The sequence below is a fragment of the Polypterus senegalus genome, chromosome 4, assembly GCF_016835505.1.
Source record: "Polypterus senegalus isolate Bchr_013 chromosome 4, ASM1683550v1, whole genome shotgun sequence".
NCBI lineage: Eukaryota > Metazoa > Chordata > Cladistia > Polypteriformes > Polypteridae > Polypterus > Polypterus senegalus.
Window position 1 is genome coordinate 87,549,733 of NC_053157.1, and position 27,670 is coordinate 87,577,402.

The window sequence follows — 27,670 nt, forward strand, 5'->3', positions numbered from 1 at the left end:
TTTGAGTCAACCACCTTCATTAGGTGAAGCACCTCCCAACTTTAATTTAGGAGCTTTTAAAGACTTACAGGAGCCTAAATCTGCTTCATTTAAGCAGCCAATAATTCAGTCACCTAGCTCTCTCTCTCAGACTGGTGTGACACACTCACTCTACCCCCTTCCTTCTCACCAGCTGATACTGTCTTTATAAAGAAAGTTCAAATCCCTCATCCTACCGGCACTTGCAAAGGGAGCTATCACTTACTATATGTGTGGGAAATGGATGCCTTCAATCAAACTTTTAAAATGATCAAACATAATTCAAACACAAATGAACATAACCTTAAGTTTGTTAAAGAAAAAGAAATCAGTAACATAGATTTCTTTAACAATGCAATTCCATAAATCAAACTAAATGAGCAATCCGGACTACCTCCTTGACTCTCCAAATCTGTATTTGGTTGTGCAAAACCTTGGCACTACATTTAAATCTCTGGCCAGTATAATGGAATTACATATGTGAGGTCCACTTCTAAAGCTGATGGTGAAAAAACTGAAATTCATGAGGAATATTTGCTTCTTTTGAGCAATAAGGGAGCAGCAGCAAATATTGGCTTTTCCGGAACATCGCCAAGAGATTGTGGTGGGACGATGGAGCTGGGCTTTTTCCATCCCAGTGAGCCACTGCCTGAGGCTTTGAAGTAATCCAATTATTGAATGACCATAATAGCCCCTCTGAGGAGACCCAATGGGTGAGCGGGAAAGGCAAGAGAGAAAGATGCACTAAGGCTCACAGGAAAAATATTAAAGGAGGAACACATTTTTAACTTTATGTTTTAGTATTGATTTTAATCTATTTATTTACAGAAGGAGTTATCTATTTATTGAATGACTGTTAACTCCCATGAGCACTTGTTTTTATGGTTTATTTAATGAATAATCTATTTAAAGAAATCTAAGCACTTTTTGCACCAACTTGATCCTTGTATCCTCGTTGCACTAGTTTATCCTTGGTACATGGCTGTTGATGCCCTAAGATATAAATAAAGCTATGGGTGCGGAAACCTGAGCTCTTATTTGCTTATAAGGGAACTATGATCCCACTGTTTCAAGTTAGAGACTGTGTACTAGGCAATGTGCTTGAGTGGGAGAGAACTACCCACATGTCATCCTTGCTTCCCTGACATCTAATGGGTTGCTTTACTTCTTTGTCACCTTGGTGAACTTTTCACCTTGGACACCAATCTATCTCAATATTTACAGCATCAGGAGCTCCTAACATAAGCCAGCCTGCCTACCTGATAGTGTCATGAGGAAGTTTAGTAAAATCTTTATCAAGGTGTTTATGAATATTTCACTTCTACGACATTGTGCATAGCAGACACTATCACAATCTAGTAACATATTCCTTCACACCATGCCATATATAGGATTACTCACTTTACCAGTGGAGTTTCCTCATTTATTTATAGGTTTACGGTGGCACTTCATTGTGATCATTGCTCCACGTAGCCTCTTGCCATAGATAGATAGATAGATAGATAGATAGATAGATAGATAGATAGATAGATAGATAGATAGATAGATAGATAGATAGATCTGAATATTAAAACTTTACAGAAGTTCAAGAAAGAGAAAAATAAATAATATAACAAACCATAACCCCACCAAAACACATGAGACCTCCTGGGTTATATAATAAAAGAGCTGCTGCTGATAATAGGTATATAGTTGGAAGCAGGATGAAGATATATTTGCCCAGTTGTACAACATGCTTCCATGAAAAGGTATTAATAGGTGGATAAAATAGGTCCAGTCTGTTGTGTCCACAAATATAACATGCTGATAGAAGTTTGTTGTATCCAAAGTTCAAATGCTTGAATTCATCAGCATCTTTTCTTTGTCTCTATGTATATATTTACTGCATGTATGTGTGAAAAATAGTGCATATATATACCGGTATATATATTCCATAATGCTGTGTTTCATTGGCATTGTGTTGTGTAGCACCAAAAATGATATAATGGACAGGAATTTAGGGGAATGGAGAAGGGTTTTGGAAGATAGAGGGTTAAAGATAAATAGAAAGAAGACAGAATACACAGACTCTCCTGAAGAGAGCAGATACATTTAAATATCTAGAATCAGTGGTAGCCCAAGGTGGAAAGTTAGATGCAGAGATAATCTAAAGTGCCGTGTGGATGGACCAATTGGAAGAAGGCATCAAGAATATTGTGTGATTGAAGAATTAAGATGAATGTTAAGGGAAGGTTACTAAGACAGCTGTAAGACCAGAAATGTACTGTATGTAGCTGAGACCTGGACAGTAAAGGAAGCACAGGACTAGAAGTTAGATATGACAGAAATGAGAATGCTGAGATGGATGTGTGGAGTTACAGAAAAGGACAGAATAAGAAATTAGGCAGTCAGATGTACAAAAAAGTGGGAGAGAAATCTAAGAAAGTTCAGGAAAGTAGGATGAAGTGGTATAGACATATGGTGAGGAGAGACGATGAATATGTAAGCAAAAAAGTGATGGGAATGGAAGTACAGGGGAAGAGAAAGTGAGGGAAGCCAAAGCGGAGATACAGTATATGGATAAAGTAAAAGAAGATCTGAAAGAAAAGGGTATAACTGAGGAGAAGGCCGAGGTGTATGGAGAAGGCTGATCAGGAACATTGATGCCACACTAAAGCAGGAAAAGATGAAGTGAAAGAAGAAGACGATTTTCTGATTTAGAGTTTTATTTGTACTGTAAGTGTTGATTGTGTTTTGAGCTTGGCAATGACAATTGGACAATATTAATAATAAAATGAAAATTGGTATAATTACTCAACATACTGATGACTGTAAATGTAAGCAATTTTAACAGGTAATTCCATTAGCTCCAAGTACTTCAATGTTTCAGTTCAATTTCTTTAGTAGGACATGGTCATTTCTGTAGCAACAGTAAATGAAGTATAAATGTGATCAGGTCAAAATAATATTTATATTTGCTTTTTTAGCAACATCTAAATAAAAACAAAACTAGTGGCAAAGTAACAACATAACTCAAAAGGCTCCGTCTTAGGGCAAGGTTTTCTAAAAGAGAGAAAGCGTGTTTTTTGTTTTCTAAAAGAGCAGAACTAAACTGGGTCAGAATTATGGCATCCATGTCACACACTTTCCTTGTTACCTGACCAAATATTTTTTAAGAGGGTGAATATAATAGCTATAATATTATGTTCTAAAGTAAGGTACCAATAGAATTCTGCCTTTGGGACTTGAGGCAAAAGAGAATTTTTGAAATACCAGAATTTAAATATTTGACCATGACATTGGCAGCACTTTGCTTTTTTATAGGCTAGGCAGATGAAATCTTACCTGAAACATTTAATACTGTATGCTTTCTTCAGAGGCTCTAAAGAGATTTAATTGAAACATTCCATCAGAAACAGGCACGTAGGAGAGATGGCATTTTAATAACATCCACCTATTGACATGTTAGTTCCCATTATTTGAAAAAGAGTAGTCCATTTCTCATTGAATGCCAGTGCTTACCAGAATCCCTAAGTAAATACTGCATACTTGACAAAGCAGCCTTCCTATCAGATTACTGCAGGTTTTATTAGCTCAGATTACTCTGAGATTCAAAGAACCTATGTAGTGCAGAGAACTTTGTGTGACCATACTTAAAAGGCTTGACCTGCTTTTGGACTCAACCATTGCACTTCTTTCAACTCCATTGTGCCCTGCAAGAATCTGATTACACTGCGAAATGGGTGTGCGAAGCATTACATATAAGGACAAGTAATGAGGCTCTGTAAGCACAAAGGCAGGAGATGCTCTGTGCGGTGGTAAAATGATACTCCCAAGAGGGTCTTGTGCAATTAACAATCTTGCCAGGGATGAGTGAGCTTTAGAGACTGTGGCATTTTTGCATCATATCAGATGTATACCTATTCTGTTTGTTCCTTTTCAGTGAAAAGAGGACCAAAATAAAAAAAAGAAGGACACTATAGTTTTCCAGGCTGTCTAGGGGGTGGGAAATAATAAAACTAAACTGGTGTAATGGTTCCAGACATCCAGGTACTGTGAGATTATCCAGACATCATGTAAGAGTATTAAAGCACAGCACCAGTGACATAATGTCAATATCAACACAAGCCTGGTGAATCTTGTGAGGCTGGAATGAGCATAATACACATGTTACAAAAATTTATCTGAATTTAATTTTTCTTAAATGTTTTTATTGTCCTCTTCATGACTAACTGGACTAATTTACTGCTAAACAGATGCTCTGTAGGTATGACATGAATATTGTTTTAGGGTAGGCTTATGGATGTCTCTCTAAACGTTCATTTGAGTACATGTGTACTTACATATAAAAGTAATGTGTGGTGGTTATGTGAATTTTGGAACATGCATTTAAGCCTGTCTTCAGCAAAGAGGGTTAAACTGAATTGGATGCAACATAAACTAAAATCAGTAATGATAACAAGTGTAAGTGAGGTCATGCTCTTTAAATGGACTTGTTTAATAGCTTTAAAAGCAAGACTAAAACATTGAAGCTATGATGAATGAGTTAAATGGTTTACTTAGAGTAAAAGGCATTAAGGGTTTGAACACTTTATAATATACCTAGAGCATAAACACATTTGCTGACTTTAAAACAGCTTTCTGCAACTGATTCATTAATTTCTTTAGTAACGAAGGTTCATGTGATCCCTAAAGATCTGGTGAAATCTACTGTGTAGTATTCTTTCCCTACATTTTTAAAAAATTTAGGTGTGAACATCATAACAGAAGATTTTTTCTGCTTTTTTCTCCTCCTACAAGGATGGCACGTAGTGCTGCTTCACAGACACACTGTCCTCGATTATAATCCTGTTCATGGTAGGCTGCAGCTCTTGGTGATCTTGAAGTAGATTAACTCTTTCAGGGCGTATGCCGACTTTTGTCGAAATTCAGGGGTAGAGGACGGTAATCAGCTGTAAACTGTGACAAAACTCTTAAGGTTAGCTTTGTTAATTTGACTAAGATTTCCTGCGTGTGCATGAGTAGCGAAGAGCAAACAACCCCTCAAATGGCATTGACATCTGGGTGAAATACCAAAAACAAAATACTCTGTGGATGACATTTTACGTTTGATATCGCTGAATCGGACTCTGAGTTGTCGGATTTTAATGTAAGTGATCTGGACATTGAAAACGAAAGTGTAGGATCAGCATAAGCTGATCGTGGTGCTGAACATGTCCATTTGGCTAATGTACCTACACCAACGTTCACCTGGGAGGACCACCTCTGTATGATTTCAAGAGGTACAAACCAGATTGTGTCATACTGCTACCGCTGTGCATATTCCTGCTGGTCACTGAGCTGCCCCCTGTGCAGCCGCTCCTACCTGAGACACCAAACAGGCGCCGACAGCAGCCACTGCATGCAGCAAAAGATGTTTTATGCTGAATTATATGTGAAACCATTGCTGTGTGTGCTTTTCAGAAAACTGGAAAAAATATTCAACCCTCAAAGAATTAAGTAGGTTTAAGAATGTTATGTTTTTCTTGTGTCAACTACTCTTTTGAGTTAAAAGCAATATATTGTCAATCAGTGCTGCTTGATTGCACTAAGCTGACCTTCCAAAATCTGCTATGTAGGCATGCAGCATCTGCTTCCTTCCCTAACACTCCACACCACACAGAAAGTGTTGCTGTAGCTTCAAAACACATCCTAGTAAGACATTGCGGAGTCATATCAGCAGCCTGGTTACCAGTTTTATGGTATAAGCCATAAACCAATTCATATTATTTTCTAAGTAATGTATTTTGTCTTTAGAACGTTGATTAGTGTTATAATTTTAAATTTACATTAAATAGGTTTTGAATCCTTCTGTGGTCACTGTCTATGTGGAGTTTGCACATTATACCTGTGTTGGGTACTTTAGTTCTCCTTCCCACGTTCATGCAAGGTTAAGTTTACTGGGAAATTTTAATTTGTCAGGAGATATAATGTGTAAATGTGTCTGTGTCCTGTGGTGGACTGGCATCCAATGTAGGATTGGCTTGTATGACTAAAGCTGCCAGCATAAGCTATGAGTGTCAATGACATGGATTTGGAAAAGGCATGTTCAGGTAATAAATGCATGGATGAATTACAAATTTATATTTTCATCAGTAAATATCCTCTACAGTAGCACACAGGTCTGTAGGAGCTTTACTTGAAGCTTTGAAATGTTCAGATGACTGACTAAGTTTATAGTATTAAAATGCTTTAATTTTGCCACTTCATAATAACTATTCATTGTGGCTCCAAAATCCGTACTGACCCCTACTCTCTCTTCTGTTTCTTTTTCCGGTTTCTTTGTGGTGGCGGCCTGCGCCACCACCACCTACTCAAAGCATCATGATGCACCAACATTGATGGACTGAAAGCCAGAAGTCTACATGACCATCATCATCAAGTCCTTCCATGAAAACCCTAAATACAAAGAGGACTTTTTGATTTATGTTAGGTAGATTGCCCAGAGGGGATTGGGCGGTCTGTTGGTCTGGAATCACTACAGATTTTATTTTTCTTCTCCAGCTTTTGGAGTTTTTTTTTTTGTTTTGTTTTTTCTGTCCACCCTGGCCATCAGACCTTACTTATTCTATGTTAATTAATGTTGACTTATGTTTATTTTTTATTGTGTCTTCTATTTTTCTATTCTTCATTTTGTAAAGCACTTTGAGCTACATTTTTTTGTATGAATATGTGCTATATAAATAAATGTTGATTGATTGATTGATTGACTTCCATACATGACAGTAGCAAAACACATGTTGAATACTGCTAGATCAAACACATATCACACTTCTTTGGCAGATACTGTAATGTGTAACCAGGTCCGTCTAGTGTCTCAAAAGTAATGTTAAAATGGATTCATTACTGATGTCATGGACAATTTATCACACATCTCTAGTTTTTATGGTATAGTCTACAGTCCACCGATTTATTAAGCTGTTTAACTACTTTCTTGCAATGCCTGTAACATGAAAATGCAGCGTCACCATAAACTGTTAAATCATTTTAAAGACTTTTTTCTGTAGCTCAGCTTCTCTAATTTGGGCTAAATGGCTGTTAGCAACGTGTAGCACTTTGTAGCACTCTGTCTAAATATACCAAAGCCTCACATCTTTTAGGATATTCCAATAACTGTGCTACAAATCTAAATAATCAGGTGACTAAAAAAATAGTTTCTATAGTATTGTAGAAATGACAACTAGGAATAAAGAAAACTAAAATGTGGGAAAGCTAAAATGCAATTTCGTCAGAAGACTAATACTAAAACTAAATCAAAATGTATTGCCAAAATTAACACTGCCAATGGAAAATAGGATGAGGGGCAAACACTACACATGGCTTCTCTCAGTATTAAGTAAACTTGTCTAGTGCACTGTTAGAGAGAAGGGAGGCATACACTGTTACAGAAAACAGCAATATATTGATATTGTATCCTTAAATGGTTTTTACCTAGAACCAAACACCTTTCTAAAAATTCTGGGCTGCACATACAGTAAATACCAAGCACTAAAATGACCCATTACCTGCATTTTTGCTAGAGTGTTCTTCAATTCAAGAGTATGTAGGGTTAACGGAATCTCTGCTTCAAATAAATGACTACATTTTGATCAGTGTTTTGGCTTACAACAGATAGGATAGACTCATGGTTCTGACTTTCACAATACCATTTCTGCAGGTCTCTTCATAAAACAAATTTGGATTGTATGTTTGCTTTATTTGTTCCATAAATGGTTACCACAATAATTTGATACAAAGAAGACCTTGTGCATAAAAGAAATACATAGCACATTATGCGGATTAAAATGTGGCTGAGGTGCATCTTTCAGTATTCATCCACTATTACCTGCTACTGGCGAGGACCACCATCTAAAAGCACAAAATTCAACAAAGCCAGTAAAGAAGCTGTATTTGTGGTCCCTTCACATTAATAAAACAACCTGAAAAAGTACTTTGGGTATGATGCCTCTATTTCAAAGAAAGCCAAGTTCTAATCCAGGAAAGAACAGTTACTATACAGGTGGCGGTCATAAAATCAGAATATCATGACAAAGTTGATTTATTTCAGTAATTCCATTCAAAAAGTGAAACTTGTATATTAGACTCATTCATTACACACAGAATGATGTATTTCAAATGTTTATTTCTTTTAATTTTGATTATTATAACTGATAACTAATGAAAGTCCCAAATTCAGTATCTCGGAAAATTAGAATATCAATTAAGACCAATGCAAAAAAAGGATTTTTAGAAACGTTGGCCAACTGAAAGGTATGAACATGAAAAGTATGAGCATGTACAGCACTCAATATTTAGTTGGGGCTTCTTTGGCCTGGATTACTGCAGCAATGCGGTATGTCATGGAGTCGATCAGTCTGTGGCACTGCTCAGGTGTTATGAGAGCCCATGTTGCTCTGATAGTGGCCTTCAGCTCTTCTGAATTGTTGGGTCTGGCGTATTGCATCTTCCTCTTCACAATACCCCATGGTTAAGGTCAGGCGAGTTTGCTGGCCAATCAAGAACAGGGATACCATGGACCTTAAACCAGGTACTGGTAGCTTTGGCACTTTGTGCAGGTGCCAGGTCCTGTTGGAAAATTAAATCTGCATCTCCATAAAGTTCATCAGCAGCAGGAAGCATGAAGTGCTCTAAAACTTCCTGGTAGACGGCTGTGTTGACCTTGGACCTCAGAAAACACAATGGACCAACACCAGCAGATGACATGGCACCCCAAACCATCACTGACTGTGGAAACTTTACACTGGACCTCAAGCAACGTGGATTCTGTGCCTCTCCTCTCTTCCTCCAGACTCTGGGACCTTGATTTCCAAAGGAAATGCAAAATTTACTTTCATCAGAAACATAATTTTGGACCACTCAGCAGCAGTTTTTTCTTTAGCCCAGGCGAGACGCTTCTGACGCTGTCTCTTGTTCAAGAGTGGCTTGATACAAGGAATGTGACAGCTGAAACCCATGTCTTGCATACATCTGTGCGTGGTAGTTCTTGAAGCACTGGCTCCAGCTGCAGTCCACTCTTTGTGAATCTCCCCCACAGTTTTGAATGGGTTTTGTTTCACAATCCTCTCCAGGGTGCGGTTATCCCTATTGCTTGTACACTTTTTTCTACCACATCTTGTCCTTCCCTTCACCTCTCTATTAATGTGCTTGGACACAGAGCTCTGTGAACAGCCAGCCTCTTTAGCAATGACCTTTTGTGTCTTGCCCTCCTTGTTCAAGGTGTCAATGGTCGTCTTTTGGACAACTGTCAAGTCAGCAGTGTTCCCCATGATTGTGTAGCCTACAGAACTAGACTGAGAGACCATTTAAAGGCTTTTGCAGGTGTTTTGAGTTAATTAGCTGATTAGAGTGTGGCACCAGGTGTCTTCAATATTGAACCTTTTCACAATATTCTAATTTTCCGAGATACTGAATTTGGGACTTTCATTAGTTGTCTGTTATAATCATCAAAATTAAAAGAAATAAACATTTGAAATACGTCAGTCTGTGTGTAATGAACAAATCTAATATACAAGTTTCACTTTTTGAATGGAATTACTGAAATAAATCGACTTTGTCATGATATTCTAATTTTATGACCGGCACCTGTATGTAGACAAGCATTCTTTCAGTGGTTTGTCAGATCTGTACTGTTCAGCAAACGCATGGTGAGTTTATCATTTTATTCTTCAGTGTGTTGGCTGGCATGTATTGGCAGTGCAGCATTTGCTGCTTGAATATTGATGAACATTTCCAATGTCCATAAGCTAATGTTTATTTTGATCTTGAGTATTTCATTTTGAAATAACACTGTGCTTTGATGGTTTGTAATGTTAGGTTGACAAGTTATGTTGGTAGATTTTCATAGTTTGCATGATTTTTGAAAGCATTTTGTAATTATTTTGCACTTTCATTTTCTCATCATCAGTGGTGTCACCTAATTCATTGGTAATGAAGTATTTCCATGCAAAAATCACCACTGTCATTTAACCAAAGGTTAGCTGCAGTAACTCTAATACACTTAATTATATCTGAAAGTAAAAAGTAGCATTAGTAATAATAAAAGCAAAAGTAGCATTAGAAATAATAAAAATATTCAAGACTTAGAATTAGGTACATTGCAATTATCAAATATAATTATACTCCTGAACTATAAATGTTCAAAATGTTCATCATGTAAAAGATACTATCGTCTTTTTGTTGTAAAGTCACCAGCTGAATTTTATTTGTTTGTGTTCTGGTCACCATGTTGTCTGTTTCTAATAATGCAGAAGCAGACCAGGCTTTGTACTCTCATTTGGTTAAGGACTGACCTTACTTTGTCAAATCTGAAAAGGTTAAGTGCTCCTAATGGATTAATACCCTATCATTCTTTGTTGTGACAGCACTTTGTATGTTATTTTAATACTCAAACACTGTCTACCAATTAGTGTGATTTTCAAATAATACCATTTCACTGATGTAGACATTGCTGTGCAAAATAATTTGCATGCATGATCATAATAACTGGAGACTTCTCTCCAACCATTATACACTAAACACCTCAAAATGAACAACAGATCTGGAGTATTTACTTTATATCACTAAACACACAGGGAAAGGTCACACAAATGGAAAATAACAGTAAAATAAAGAAACATGCTGCCACTCTTGGCCTTCCTAAACAGACTTTAGAACCAGTCTTCTATGAGGGCTACATCTGCATGAGATGCCAGTTGATACAGCATCTCAAGCTCATGGTCACTGAACTGGAGGAGGAGCTGGCTGGCCTACGTTGTTGTAGAGAATTGGCGGCCCAGGTATCCTTTAGAGAGACAGTGTGCACGCCTAAGCTGGAGCAGGGGGAGAATTCACACCAGATAGGTAGAGATAGGTTGGTCACAGTCACAAGGCATAAGGTAAAGGGTGCACACTGTCTAGGGGCATTAACCCTTGAATTGGAAGTGACAAACTGTTTTTAGGTCATTGTTTAGCTGGACAATGTCTCTGAAAATTCTGAGGGGGTAGGCAGGGATGAGGAGCCCCAACGGGCTGCCTCAAAACCAGTTCCCAGAGAGAGAGAGGCATTGATAGTTTGGGGACTGAAGCACAGATTTGCTCCAGAGACAGAGAGTCTTGCACAGTGTGTTGCCTTCTGGGAGCTGAGCGGGGATGGATCCAGTTGTCATTGTTCATGTTGGAACAAATGACATACATAAGGGTAGTCTGTTAGTTCTGCTATCCAAATTTAAATAGTTAGGTGCCAGACTGAGGAACAGAACTGACAAAGTAGTCTTCTCTGAAGTTCTGCCTGTGCCACACTCCAGTCTAGGTAAGACTGAGGAAATTAGAGGGCTTAAGGTGTGCCTCAAATCTTTGTTAAGGTTAGAAGGGTATAGGTTTATAGGGCATTGGGACTCATTTTGGAACAGATGGGACCTGCTCTGCTGCGACAGATTACATCTGAACAACTGGAGGGGCACCAGTGTGTTGGGAAGGCATATGAGTAGGTTAGTCAAGAATTCTTTAAACAAGGCAATTGGTGGCAGGGAGTTTAGGACAATCCAGGTTTAGAACTGCACATGGAGGAACAAATAATAGTGTAAAAATAAAAATGCATAGTAATGTAAATTGTATATTATAGTAATAATGGGAACCTGGCAAAATAACAATGATGGGGATGAGTATAACATAGAGGGATAGACATTTTTTAGGAAGGATAGACAGAAGAGAAAAGGAGGTGGGGTTGCTGTTTATGCTTTTCAAGCAGTTCAGTTGGACGATGAGGCACATCTTGAGGACATATGGCTTCGCTTGAAAAGCATTAGGGAAAGAGACCTTATATTAAGACAGTAGTTTCAACATACATCTTTTTCGTAATATTAAAAAGGCAAGTTTTTAAGGGGATATTATAGTCATGGGGGACTTTAACTACCCAAATATTAACTGTGATTACCTTGCAAATAGTGGAGCACAAGAGCAGGACTTTTTAGAAGTAATCAGTTACTGGTTTTTGCAAAGTATGTTCAAACACCGATGCAGGGTGAAGCCTGTCTAGGTCTTTCTGATGCCAAAACTGTGACATATTTAAGCTAGTGGTTAGCACAGTGTTAATGTTGTGACTTATGATGAGCAGAATAGGCATGTTTCAGTTCGCATACATTTTCATGAAAATTTGTTAAAACAGATGATTTTACAAATTGCAAAACACAAAACAAGGAATATTGTTCCTTAAAGTGTCATTCACACTGCTATTTTTATATTTATGCCACTAACTCACAATGCCACAGAGGAGAGCAGTGTGTTTTTTAAAATGTGAGATTTGACTTTTTTTCCTCATGAATACACACAAAACCACACCACACATTACTCTGTTGTCTCCACAGCAAAACTCCCTACAAAGGAAGCCACATACCCCATTACTTACTAGCTGCCCTTTCCTGCAGAAGAGGCTGAGGGTATCTACACGCCAAGGGTCATAAAGCTTCAATGTTCTTTTCTGTTTCAGACCACCTCAATAATCGTGTCTACAAATGAAGGAATTGAATCCATTTTTTTTTTGTCCACTGCAGATCTTTATTTAAATAGTAAATGACAAGCAGACATATGTGGAAACGATGCATTTAAATGTTTCCAGGCTGGAACTAAAAACTTTTCTTCTTGTGTCAATGGCATTAGCACCATTTGTTTAGCAAATTTTTGGTGACACAAAACACTGATTTTCACTGCAAAATCAATTTTGTACAAATTGTTTCGCTCATGATTACCAATGACATTAGTTAATATTTTTTCTTGTACAGGTACAGTATCTTGTAAGGTTCTGGATTTTAATTTTTGTAAGTGCTTTCTTTGTTATCTTATAGTTTATGGACTTATTTTAAGGATTAAAGTTTGAAATTTTGGACTGGATTTGCACTCTTGGATTTACCTTGTTTTGTAATTTTATTTATTGAATTTATTAAAAGCATATAACATTCCATACAATCAAGTCAAACTTAACAAAATTAAAATCAAATCAACCCCCACCCATGAGAAAGAGAGGAAGACCAGCAATCAGAGCAAAACTGTTAAGAGTAGTAAAGAGAGAAAGTAGTCTTTTCCCCAATATACTGTAATTGCTTATTCTATTGATTAGGTCCTGCCAGGTTTTTAAAAAGTTTTCAACAGATCCTCAAAGTGAGAATTTGATTTTTTCCAATTTCAAATAATATTTTACATCAGTTACCCACTGACTTAAAAGACACACCCAAAATATGTGGCCCAGTGAAGCTGGGGCTCGATTGCAATGTTCGCAGGTTGGATCTTGTCCTGGAAACATCTTGGACAAAATGAGACAGATGTACAGTACTCGATAAAAGATTTTAAGTTGAATAATTGAATGTTTTAAACATATGGAACTAGATTGAATTCTCTTTGTGGCCACCTTCCACTCCATTTCTGAAATGCTGATTAAGAGATCCTTGTTAAGGCATACATTTCTTAACCTATTTTTGTTTTGTTCTTATTTTGTCCTTTTGAGTTTACTTTGTAAACAATGTCTTTGAATATAGTATATATGTAATAGAGAATCATTGAATTTGTTAAAGAGGGCCAAGGATTTTCTACTGTCTCCCTTTTCCTTTCTGAGTTTTTTTAATATTTAGACCACTACAGTGGAACCTCGGTTTGCTAGCATAATTCGTTCCGGAAACGTGATCACAGTCCAAAGCACTTGTATATCAAAGTGAATTTCCCCATAAGAAATAATGGAAACTCAGATGATTCAACAACCCAAAACTATTCATATAAAAATGATTAATACAAAATATAAAGTAAAAATACATAAAACAAATTAACCTGCACTTTACCTTTAAAAAGAATCATGGCTGGTGTGAGTGAGTTTTTAAACTCTTGTGGGATTCCACCCAACGGGACGACACACGGAAGAGCGTCCCAAAGCAATCACAGACTCCCAGCGCTGTAGTAGTTCGCCGTAAAAGCGTATCCAAAAAGATCGCGGACATGCTATAAGCGCCTGCCGTCGATGGGTGATACAAGGAACATTATAAAGATCCCGCTACAATAAATGACCGTGCTGTTGCTGTTGCTGTTCAAGATGAATAAAGCTGGTGTTGTTAAAGTACTGAGACTCAGCTTCGTGTTTTGGGGCGCAAGACGGGGACTCGCACTTCACAGCGCGCACACACACACACACAGTCACAATGCTGTAGTAAACAGTATATGCTCGTACGGATGTTGACCATATGAGTGAGGCATGCAGTCTCAGACGGAGAATAGGAGACGATTTCCCTCAAGAGACAAGAGAGAGAGAGAGAGACGCACGCGCGAGCGAGATAAGGATAGAGAGAGAGAGATGCGTGCGTGCGTGCGAGAGAGAGAGAGAGAGAGAGAGAGACGCGTGAGAGAGAGAACAATCAGCTCAGTTGTGATCACATGACGCTCAGCAGACAAAAGTATCCATACTACTCGTATTGCAAGACATTGCTCATTTATCAAGTCAAAATTTATTGAAAAATTTAGCTCGTCTTGCAAAACACTCGTAAACCAAGTTACTTGCAAACCGAGGTTCCACTGTACTCTTTTTTGTTGGGCTGTTTCAGGTTGAAAATCTACTTCTAAAGTTTGGGTCTAATGCTCACCTTGTTGCTAGGCCTGATTGGTGCATTTAGACCTGTAGGTTTGAGATAAACCTGGATCTTGAGTTTATGAAGCCCAGCAGCTTGGAAATCTTCTGTAGGACTTTCCTATATCACTTTGATAGTGAACTTGCCCACTGGCTGTGAAGGTCAGCCAGTTGGTGGCAGCAGAGAGACATAAATTATGCTGGGGGACCCTGCTGCATATTTTGGACAGATTTGTGAGCTATTTGGACAATACACTCCACTTTAGCAAGCTCTGATCTGGTGTCTGTGGCCAAGGGACAGATCAGCCAATGGAACACAAGTACAGTACTTACAGTCTGAGGCCATGGGACTTTAAGTCTGGAGCTAAGCTGGACAAGGGATCAACTGGAGAGAGGCAGAGAGGTCAGATACATTTCAAAGAAGGTGCTGAAGGTGAAAAAAGGAGGTTGTTGATAATTGGTTATGATTGCAAAGTGCTGTTAGAATGCCATCAGACACTTTGATACTTTGAGTTCTGACTTGTGTTGTTACACTTTATTTTTTGTGTATCATATTTTAATAATCTGATCTATACAGTTTTTTTTTCCAAGTTTGGGAATGGGCCAAAAGCATTCCCTTGTTTACATGTGGCTTCTTTATTTGCATATACTGTTACTTTCACTTGTCTCATCTATTTGACTTCACTCCACCTAGGCTGATAGAATGAGGAGATGCTGATTGCAAGGTGGACATGGGGTCACTAGAAAAACTGGATATTTGGGTTAAATTTAATCATGGGCAAAAACAAAATAGTAAAAAGGTAAACTAATTTTAGTGTATGTACATTTAAAATGTTTAACTTTTATTTTTAGTTAAGGTAAAGTTTTGTCAAATATTTTCTAAAAATTACACAAAAAGCCATTTACAATTTCAGGTTAAATGGAATCTCTTCATAGCATTTTAAAATCAAGAGTGGAAAATATATTTATCACCATTCTTATAAAGTGTTCTAAAATTGTGTAATTAAACTAGAATGAAAAATTCTATAGACAGCTAACATTTTCATAAAATATCCTGCTGCTCATTTACCAATGTCATAAAATGTTATGCTGACACAGTAGTGCCCTTAGGAAAATGTGTGTTCCACAAGATCAATACTGCTTCTGGCTTCATTAATTAAACAGACAGGCCATTGCAAAGAATTATTGCATCAGTGCCTACCCATAGTGTATTGTCTCCTTCATTATTGCAAAGACCTAAAGAAATCACCGTCAATTTGTGTGAGGTCAGATTTGAACCATTTAACAAGCACAGTGGTGAAACAGTCAATTGAATTTAACAAATGGCTCTACTAGCTGCTTTTAAAGGCAAATGACTCACAAACATGACAACAGAAACTTTCATCATAACTGTATCATTTGGTATGAGACAGATTTTACCAGTGTAGGTCAGAAATGCAAAATATTTGTCAATGCAAAAATGTTGCTACTGTTCCAAACAGAAATTATAATTGCCAGTGTTATTTCTCTATACATAACTAGTTAGAAAATATAGTATGGCATAAAACTCAAGTGCATTTGGGGACTTAGTTAACTGATATGAAAATCAGTGCATTTTAAATTAGACACGTTATCAAAGAGTCTGTTAGAATATTTTTGCTTATTAACCCTTTTGGCCCTGGATTTTGTGTTTTTATAGGAAAATTTATTTTTTGAGCTACATTTGGGGTGTCTAGGAAGCTCAAAAATTAAAACACAAAAAAATATCACTATTATTATAGAAGTTATAGTTCATACTACTTATAGGACCTCAGGTCTTAAAGGATTTTTTCTGCAGGTTGCCAGTTCAAAATAGTTTTATTGTTTTCTCTGTGTGCAAACACAAATCCATACAAACTACAATCTTGATACATTCCTACTTTGAATTAACTTTTTGAAGCAATTTCTGTTGTCATGGAAACACAAATACACATTGCATTTCTCACAAAATAAAGTTGTTTTGAATTTACATCCCTCCAGTTTGCAACATCTTGCACCTCTTTCAGTCATGTGGTTCATCCCATCATATCTAATGTCATCACATGGGTGTACCCCGTCACACAGAGTCTTTTTTTGTGGAGGAACAGGTGGACTGTTGCTTGGTCACCCACACTTTGTGTCTTTACATGTTTGATTTGCATGTGCAAGTGCTTCCACGACATTCAGAGTAAAATCTAATAAGTCACCCCCAGCTCCAATGGCTGCAGCTTTACAAAAACGGCTTCATATATACGTACTGCACTAGTAATTGGATGTCAGGGCCGAAAAGGTTAAATATTTTTGTAACAACAAGTCATACTCAAAAATAATAAAATGTAATTAGACGTGTTAGTGCACCAAATTCAATACCTGCTTTTTAAAAGCACATTAAAATGTCATATACTTAAAAACAGAACACAAACAGGCTTGTGGTGGCTCAATAGCTTATATATACAGAAGATTCCAATTCAACTTCAAGTGATGTGAAAATGGTATCAATTGATGTGCTGTTAATCATTGTGGAAGGTCTGTGACTAAGGGCAGTTTTTTTAAATCACAAATGGTATCCCAAAAAGATAAAAACCACAATAACCGCCCAACAAGTATTCAGTTCAGTAAATACAATCCATTCTTTCTCATCCTTAGTAATAATTCCGCACCACTCAGTTAAATAAAACTCATATAGTATGAATAATAAAGTGAAATTTTACCGAAAGAAAAAAACTATATTAAAGACAAAATTAATAATATTTACATAAAATCACTACCAGTATTACTTCAAGAAAGGAGAAAATACCCTAAAATAAGATCACTGTCTAGCTATTAATATTAGTTCAAACAAAGCAATTTATTAAGGCGATCTAATTAACTAAGACGTTGAAAAGGAGCTCTTTTATTGTATAACATGAATACCAAAGACAATATTTATCTTAAAGATTTTAATTGTAGTCTCAAAATACAAGGAAGAAAAAGCAGCTCCTTACACAATAACCCCAAGTCTTTGCTAAACATTATACCACTAAACAACTTTTTTAGCACAGCACAAGCTGGAGTTCAGCTTTTGCTGTTTGCGGGAGTCAGTCCTTTGTGCACTGTAGAAACTGTTAAACACAGTGCACTCCTTTTTATAAAGCCCTACATCTCTAATCTCCTGCCCGTATTTAAACTGCAGGTCCCATTCTAACCCCCTGCTACATTTATATCACTTAGAGGAGCCTCACCTTCATGGGTGATTGATTAGTTCAAACACCTTTTAGCTGCAGGTTGAAAATATCTACAGTATTCCTTACAATAATAATGTGCAGATAATAGAATCGTGAGTTAGTTTGTACTATAATGTTAATACTGATAGTTTTGTCTATGCTTACTGAGTTGCTCTTACAGAATTTCTTTCTTCTTTCATTAATTTCCAGATGAGTGACGTTTTTGTGTGTGTTTCTCTATGAGTGGCTTGCACACACACCTTCCCTGAAGGTTTGACTAACTTGTCTTGGGGATCTAAACAGCTGGCAGATGACTAAAACAGAAAAATATACAAAATTTATAAGCTGGTGTAACCACTCTCTTGGTAAAATTAAAACAGTAAAATAATTCATAGTTGAAGTCACACAAAATATTTCTCTGTATTGCGACAGAGTTTGCCAATATTTTTCATTGAGGGATTTTGAAAATGGTGGCACAGTGGGTAGTGCCCAGGAGACCCAGGTTCGCTTCCCGGGTCCTTCCTGCGTGGAGTTTGCATGTTCTCCCCGTGTCTGCGTGGGTTTCCCCCGGGTACTCCGGTTTCCTCCCACAGTCCAAAGCCATGCAGGTTTGGTGCACTGGCGATTCTAAATTGTCTCTAGTGTATGCTTGGTGTGTGGGGGTGTGTATGTGTGCGTGGCTGGCGCCCTGCCCGGGGCTTTTCCTGCCTTGTGCCCTGTGTTGGCTGGGATTGGCTCCAGCAGACCCCTATGACCCTGTAGTTAGGATATAGCGGGTTGAGTGATGGAATGGATTTTGAAATTTTAAAACTTTGTCCGGCACAATTTGTTCAACTGAACTGTCTCAACAAATTTCCCTGAAGAATAAATGTGGTGCAAATTAATAAAATTAGTCCTTTGGGGGCCAAGTTCTTTTTTGAAGATAGATAGACATGGCTATCGCAATTGGTGCTTCACTCATTATATGCGAATGCAGTTAAAAATCATTACATTCCTCCATAAACATTGAGACTACTGGAGAATGTAACATTAGATACAGGAGATCTTGTGAAGTGCTTACAATAAGGCATGCAAAAGCCATATGTATATTGAAGTGTAAGATAAAATGTCTTCCAGATGTATCATTGTTAAGCTCAAATGAAGAGATTTAACTCCCAATACAGTTACTTCTGGTTGCCTGCATGGGGTGCCAGTCCATCACAGGGTATATAAACTGAGCAAATTTAGAACCACCAATTAACCAAACACACGTTATTAGGTTTTATGAGGGTACCCATAGTACCCAGAAAACCACCAAAGCAGGCACAAGGGAACTGTGCAGATACCACACAGGCAAATTTTTAAACACTGACGCTAGAAGTGTGAGGCAGCAGCACTAACCACTGCACTATTTGAAAGAAGAAATTAGTCAGCAGAATTTAATTAGCAGATCTTTTCCCTTCTCTTTTATTTGTATCAACTAAAATAGGCAATCTTACACAATATGTTCTGACTGTTTCATTTAAAAAAGGTGGAATTCGGGAAACATCAGAATAAGAACAAAGGGTGATTCTTTGAAAATGTATTTTTTCACCTTATTGATTTTCAGGTCTTTGAAGCTGCGACTCACTTTCAAGCCGAATGAGGAAATTGGACAGCTTACTTGTGGAGAGCTTCCTTACACCGTCAGAGCACTGCAGGCATCAGCACAAAGATGCTAGCATATATCAAGGACATTTAAAGGACAGGGACATACAATAGCCCAGACAAATGAGCAAGCGATAAAGAGTCGTTAATGCTAAATCCTGAAAGAAATGATCACAGATAAAATTTTCATTTAAAACACCATACATTTTAAAAAGTAAAGCTATAAATAATTAAGTAATAAATTCTATATTCCCTCAAAGCACATGAAGAATATTTTTAGATTTTGTTTTGCGGGAGATTATTATCTATTCTGTGTTGTGCTTGTATAGTAGTCATGTTTCATATAAACTTGAATGAAGTATTTTTAAAACAAAAAGCTATGATATTATAGAGAACTTTTTTCCCTTTTTCATGCAGTGTCCTATAAAATGGGAAACCTGGGAATACACTAACTAAATATATTTCTGTCATATCCACAGAGAGCTTTAGGAGATGGCATCTATTCAGGGCAAAGTTTTGGCTTACCTAAGAATACACTCAGGAAGGTTTCTGAAGTGATTATATAGATTAGCACAGTTCTGTCATCTGAATCCACTAGTTGCAATTCAGTCACTTACAAAAGCAACATGAAAAAGTGGGCTGAGGCTATAAAAAGACTTTTGCCGAGTACACAAATAGATTGCAAAAAAAGTTCCAAAAAACTCTTCTGTTTCATCCATTGAACAGCAGGTTTGGGCTGGCATGTTGCCTACAACTGTTATTTTACAGCTATCTGTAAGTGAGCTCATCCCATATTTCCTTTATTACTTTATATTATTTAAAGATTGGGAGGAGCAAGTTAGCAAGAGGATTCCAGGGGCAAAGACTTTACTTGGATGAAACAGAGCTGGGTTAGTTTTTGTGTCTGACCTCCAAAACAAAGACAGTAAGAGCCACATACGCGACAGGAAAAATGCATGCCCTTAGAAGAGCAATAGTTATAAACACCAACATGAACTTGAGAAAGCAGTGGTCTAGGTGGAATGTTAGGAGACAGGTCACACAGCATTGGGTAGGGATATTTACCCCAATAACTAAAATGTAGGGCTAGGAATACAATACCATAGATGGCAAAACCTCCTGGCTGCTAGAGGGCACACAGTCTCAGCAAAGACCATAGAAAAACAAACAGAAATTCAACCATGAGCTCAGATAAAAATATATGCCATGACTGAAAACAACTGTGGAATAGGGTTTAAAGCAACCATCCCAAGTACAATAGACAAAGTGAGTGCAAAGTGGAAAGGAGGATGGATAACCACACAACTAGGGAAGGAAGGGAAGTTAGAGTCTAAAGAAAGATAAACAGAGATAGTATGACAGTTGATTTTGGTGTTATGATGGACAAATTGGTGAGCCACCTACCAGACAGAGAGCGATATAAGACTCATGTAGGTAGGTTCTGATGCACAACAGGTTGTTATTTTGTTCAATCCATGTTGCACTCTGTTTTTTTCTATTTTAAATTCTCTGTATAGTTTATTTTGATATTAATGGGACAATATATTGCCTCTTATTAATTCTTGCATAGTTCTTGGTACAGACAGCTAACAAAAAACTTGGGTGAAATTTGTTTTAATAGTCAGATGATGTTTAGGCATTGCATGATTAGTTAACTGATATCCATAGGTACTAGCAAGTTAAATTTAATGATGTACAAAATGTCAGTGATCTGTAGCAGTGGTTATTAGTTTAAATCTGTTAGTCATTAACAGCATGAACATTATATTATTGTCAAGTTCTGTTCCAGAATTTGTAGAGAACAATTTGGCTTACAACTACCAGGCCATACACTGAGAATTTTGCTGTATTGACATCCCTATCTTGGAACCTTTGATAAGGATTGTATACAGATTGTCACTTATCCCTGAATGGGATTTATTTTATTGTACCATTCTATAACATATTATTAATTTCAGTGAAGAGTTCAATATGTTTCTGTGATCCTCTAAACAAACACCTGACATACAATTTAGATATATAGGTGCTGGATTTTCAAGTGAGACCTCAGAATCCAGATAATGTAAAATCTTTGTCACAATTTAAAATTTCTAATTATGCTGTTTTAGACTTTCTATAAACATTATCAAATGTATCTCATGAAACTGAAAATTCAGTGATTGGTAAGAAAATGTGAAAAAAACAAAGCTTAAGTGTTTAACCAGTGACATCAAAAGTGACATTTACATTTATGTTAAGAGTTACCATTAGGTCTGGTTGCATGGCGTCCACATCAAAAAGAATGGAAAGTAACAGGCTGTTCCACTTTAACATACATATCATACTTCTATTTTGATTTAAAATATTATAGTCATTTTTATTAAAAATAGCAAACTTAGGAACTTATGAAAATTGCTCTTGGGGTGCTGTAGATGGGCTGACCCTGTGCTGTTACTCCCAAAAGTCATGTGAAAAGACAATTTCCTCTTGAGGATTAATAATGTATATTAAATCAAATCAAATCAAACCAAAAATTAGTGGCATCTAACAGTATAATAAATTCAACACTTGCTCTTTAAAGGAGGTTTGTTTTAAAGTTTTAAAGCTTATGTAATAACGTATTTATAAATGTTTTCTTAAATTTACATACTTTGTCTTAACATTTTCCTGATAGAATAAACATTATGAAGTTAACTAACCTGCTTAAAAAATTTGTAATAAAAAAAATTTAAATTTACTTAAGTAAGGCATTTAACATGAATAAATCAAAATATAGCAGAGAACCTGCTAAAATTATTATTCATACTAAAGGTTCATTTATTTGTTCAAGATATAATATGTTTCACTCCACAATACTACCCAGCACTTTCAAAATGGTTTAAGTGATTGTCTAATAAAATATACTGGCATCATCTTCAATATTTTACTATATATGCACATACAGATTGGTGACGTTTCCTCCACTCTGAGCACTATGGTGCCACCCCACTTGTTATTACCAGCAAAAAACAAGAATCATAAACTTACTTGAAAATGAATATTTATTTTTTATAAACTAAATGCACTCCAATTGTTTTAATGTATGTTTAATGATGTGTTTGTCAGAAATAAGGTTGTTTTTCAAAGAAAAAATATAAAAATGTATAAATTCCTGTTTCCTTAGGAGGCATTAGCTCTCTGGAAATGTGTTCTTTTGAAATTGCAGCATGTTAAGTAACCGAAAAATAGAAATATGACAGAAAAGGCGATATCCCTCCCATCGTGATTACGGCGGTACAAAAATCACATGAGAGAAACAGATATACTTTAGCTTACTTTACTGATGGTTTTATGTGGTTACAGACGGGAAGTTTATGACAGACTCTATCGAGGTGTGGGAGTCTTGATCTACGCAGTCTGCCATATTTCGTCACCACACTGAAAAGATTTTCCGGACGGATTTATACTTTCTCCATGTGCAGGGCCCTCTCTGGTCTTCAAACAAGGACAGTAAAGGATTCAGTTTCATCTCAGGAATAGTACAATACCCCTCTCTGGTCTCCAAACAAGGACAGTAAACTCAAACCCCACCTCCAACAAGAATAGCACAATGCTCACACTGCAGTTTGTCCCTTTCTCCAAACTGCTAGGCTAATGGTTTCTAAATGCAGCCTAGTCCCTGTTTACCATACTTGGTCTGTCTGTATGAATGAATCCATAATAGTGTGCATAGAGACAGTGACATTAAACTCAATATTATAACAAACTGATCAAAACAATTCCTAACAGTCAGAATCTAATAGGTTATCGGTCTATGCTGCAGGGCATCTTCTAAAAATATACATAGGGGATTGTTTCCAGTTCAACTTTATGCACTTTGTTAGCCAATCAGCAGCCCAAAAAAAAAGTATTAGGTTGGAACATGGAAGAGAACAGCCTTTGTCTAATAAAGCAAAAAAGATTAATTGACAAAATTCGTTCTGCATGATGACAGAACTTGCAGAATCTGTGTCTGTGTATGATGTAATTCAACTACTTAAGATATGCATATCCCAAGTAATAACATTCTCCATAAATTATTTATTTCATATTCCATGGTACTCAAAAAGGATTTCATTGTTCATGCAAAAATAGAATTCTGACCAGCTGCATCACAGTCTGGTTTGGGAACAGCAGTGTCTCTTACAACAAGGTTCTACAATGGATAGTTTACACACCAGAAAAAAAATCATTGGGACCAAGGTTATTATAGTTAACGAAAACTAAAATCAAAACTGACACTATCATTAAACAATGTTTTCGTAAACTGAAATAAAACAATTAACAAAAGCAAAATGAAAAACTAAAACGAAACAAAACTATTAAAGTAGCTGGAAAGACTAACTGAAATAAAATAATAATTTACTAAAAATAATTTTAGTTTTCGTTTTTGAATGAATATTCTTGCTTATAACTTTTAACTCTAAAACGGAAAGTCATCCGCCACGAGCCACCCACACATATTCACCCAATGAACGGCGGCTGGTGACGGACGGCAGGTATTCACACAGCATTTGCGGTTACAGAGCGAGCTGAATATGCGCATAAAGCGTGTGGAATAGAAAGCGATTTACGTGCCGCCTTTCTTTGCACCTGTTGTATATCAAGATGTAATTCAAACGCCTGAAACTGGAATGTGCTGGTCAACAAAAACTTTACCGTATGGGCAGAAAAATCACAAGTGAGTAACGTTTCAGTTTATTTTTTCAGGTGCCTGCTTTTTGTTGACAGTAATTCACCTGACACTTCACACACAAAGTATATGAAGTATCGAGAAATTATAGTAATCATGAAAAAAATTCGACCTCAAAATTTTGATGAATCTTGACATTTTAGACCTTCCAAATATATTGTTTTTTGGAATTATGTACATGTGTGTGTAAACACGATAACTCAAAAATGCAACTAGATAGATGAAATTTGGGTTGTGGTTGTTACACCAGAATTGAAGAGCTGTATTAAATTTTGGGCCAAATCCATCAACCGGAAGTGGTACATTATCTGAACACATACTCGATATTCTTTTTTTCATGCAGCTGCATAGTCCGATTTATTCAACTTTATTTTTATAATAATTGTTCGATATATCGTATTGTTGAGATTGGGTGGTTCACAGAGAATGCACAGGTGATGAACCAGCTGAGGGGTGAAAAGGCTGCAGGGATCTGTGGTATCCAGGGTGAACTTCTCCAGGCTGGTGGTAAGGCTGTCCTCCTGGCATTGCAAGCAATATTTGCTTCCATTTGGGAGACTGGCATCATCCCAACTGACTGGAAAATGGGACTTGTCATCCCTGTCTGGAAATGAAGGGTGATTGCCTGGATTGCAACAACAAAAGGGCTTAACACTGCTCTTGGTGCCGGGTAAGGTCCTTGCTAGGGTCATCCTCAATAGGATCCGTGATCACTTGTTCACCTACCAGCGACCGGAACAGTCTGGTTTTACACCTGGCACTGAGGGTTCTCATGGAGCGCAAATGCGAATATCGGCAGAGTTTCTTTGCAGTCTTTGTCGATTTTCGCAAAGCGTTTGACTCAGTTAACCGAGCTGCCCTGTGGGACATCCTGAGGGTTAGCGGGATCATCTCGAGGTTGCTGGATATCATGGCCGGCCTGTACACTGGTACTGTGAGTGCTGTGCAGAGTGGAAGCAGGACCTCTGCGTTTTTCCCAGTTGATTCTGGGGTTCGTCAGGGGTGTGTTCTTGCTCCTACTCTGTTCAATGCTTGTATGGACTGGGTGTTGGGCAAGGTCATGGGGTCCAGCGGCTGTGGGGCATCTGTTGGTGAAGAAAGATTCACGGATCTTGACTTTGCTGACGATGCTTTGATCTTCGCGGAGTCAATGGAGGCTCTGATCGTGATGTTCGAGAGACTGAGTGAGGAGCCTGAGTGTCTGGGCTTGCAAGTGTCCTGGATAAAAACCAAGATCCAGGCCTTTAATGACCTCTTGGGCACAGCCATCAGCAGTGTGTCTGTTTGCGGAGAGAGTGTTGACTTTGTTGAGAGGTTTACTTACCTTGGCAGTGACATTCATGTCTCTGGTGATTCTTCCTATGAAGTTAGTAGATAGATTGGGAAAGCATGGGGGGTCATGAGGTCACTGGAAAGGGGTGTGTAGCGCTCCTGATATCTATGCAAAAGGACTAAGGTCCAAGTTTTTAGAGTCCTGGTGTTTCCTGTCTTGCTATATGGTTGCGAGACATGGATGCTATCCAGTGACCTGAGATGAAGACTGGACTCCTTTAGTACTGTGTCCCTCCGGAAAATCCTTGGGTGCCGTTGGTTTAACTTTGTGTCAAATAAGCAGTTGCTCATGGAGTCCCGAATGAGGCACATTACCTGCATTGTGAGGGAGCATCAGTTACGGTACTACGGCCATGTGGCGCATTTCCCCGAGGGTGACCCGGCTCGTAAGATCCTCATTGTTGGGGATCCGTGTGGCTGGACGCCCACATAACACCTGGCTGCAGCAGATAGAGGGTCATTTCCAGAGGGTGGGACTGGACCATGCGTCTGCCTGGGGGGTTGCAAACCGGGATCCTAAGTTGTTTCGTTGTGTAATGGGTGCAGCAACACACTGTAGCAGTGCATGCTCCCCAACCTGACCTGACCTGAATATATTATTAATTTGGTTTGATTTGTTGTTGATGGTTCTGTAATGTGCATAATACAGTGGTTCTCAACCTGTGGGGCGGGCCCCCCTAGGGGCGTGAAGTAACAAAAAGGGGGGTGCGAAGATGTAAAAAAAAGAAAACAAGAATCAAAAATATGAAAAAAAAATTAGTTGAAACCAAAACAAATTAACTTAAACTACATTCTGATACTAGAACAATTAATATAGAGTTAGATAAATGTTGATAAAAGTTAAGTAGGTATAATAAAATAGGCATCTACATTTAAAAAAAATGTTAGGGGGGGCGCGATTAAAACTGTTATGAAAACTCGGTCGCAAATACTTAAAGGTTGAGAAACGCTGGCATAATATAATCATTGTCTTGCGGTTTACTCTTCAAATATCCATCCCCATATCTGAGTACACAAGAAAGTCTAGGGTTGACCACTCCTGATTTTTGAAAATAAAACGGCGTTGATCGAGAGACTGACAAGATCATTATACAAGATCAGCATATTGTTATTGACCAATCACTTTTGCCAAAAAATGTTGTTTAACAACGAAGCGATACAAAAATTGTAAAATTCCTGAGTTAGCAACGCCTCTACTGAACTAGGTAGGTAAGCGAGGAGAGTCTGCCAAGTGATGAAAAGCCAAACTTAATAATGTGTTTTTGTATTTATGCTATATTTATGAATTTATCTTTTTTAGTTAATGTTCACTGCTCAAAATACCTGATATTGTGAGAATAATACAGTAGCAGAATTATGTTTTAAAATATATGTCCCCATTTTTTCAATGTTTCTCTCTCTCTCAAAATAGATAGTTGAAATCATCATATTCTTTTTGTTCTTAACATCAGCCATATCATACATATTGGATACCATGGATTTTTCCTACTTTGCATCCAAACCTGCTGGGGTAGGCTCCAGGTTTCCTGAGATCCTGCTGTGGATAAACAGGTTTAGATATATTGTTATTAATCTCAGATGCTGTTTCTGTCGTTTTGTGCCTGTCCATACTCTTATTACCTGCTCTTCTCATTATGGGTTTACTGTTCTTATGGTGGGCTATTCAAGTCTCACTGCCCCTAACCTTGACACTATATGCTTGTTTTTCTTTGTTTCCCTCAATACAGCTAGGTAGGGTCTGCACACTGATTCAAGCTAAGACCCTTGTTCTTCCTAATCCCCTGTGATTTTCATGGTCACACCTGTCAGAACACAGTTGATTCTGTTTTCGAATTTTTGATATCTTTTCAGGCCTGCAGGTGGGAAAATTCTGTCTATAAACTATTTGTGCCTGAGATGAAATTAGAGATCAATACGGCTGGTAGAAAATAACAAAGCACGGTATGGGAGATTTTTGAATGCAATATTGAAGGTATTCATTATAAGCACATTGTTGTTGGACCAGGATATGTTCTGTGCTGTAGACGTTTAGAGTAAAAAACCCTCACATCTTAAAGTTCACCTAAATGTAATTACAAATTGGCATATTCTGGGCAATAAAATGAAAAGGAAAAAAGTGCCAACAGTCAGCACAGATTTGTTCAGCACAAATGACATAGAAAATATTTAAAATATTATAAAATTGTATATAATTGTTCATATTCAGGA

The 27,670-nt window shown here is 37.4% G+C and overlaps 1 long non-coding RNA gene across 2 annotated transcripts in view; it reads right to left on the reverse strand.

Moving 5' to 3' along the window:
* LOC120527500 overlaps window positions 1-22,908 on the reverse strand; it is a 99,411-nt gene extending 76,503 nt beyond the window's left edge. For both annotated transcript variants that reach the window (XR_005633347.1, XR_005633346.1), the window contains exon 1: window positions 22,735-22,908. This is a non-coding gene — a long non-coding RNA (uncharacterized LOC120527500). The remainder of the gene's footprint in view (window positions 1-22,734) is intronic.
* Between the last annotated feature and the right edge of the window lie 4,762 nt (window positions 22,909-27,670).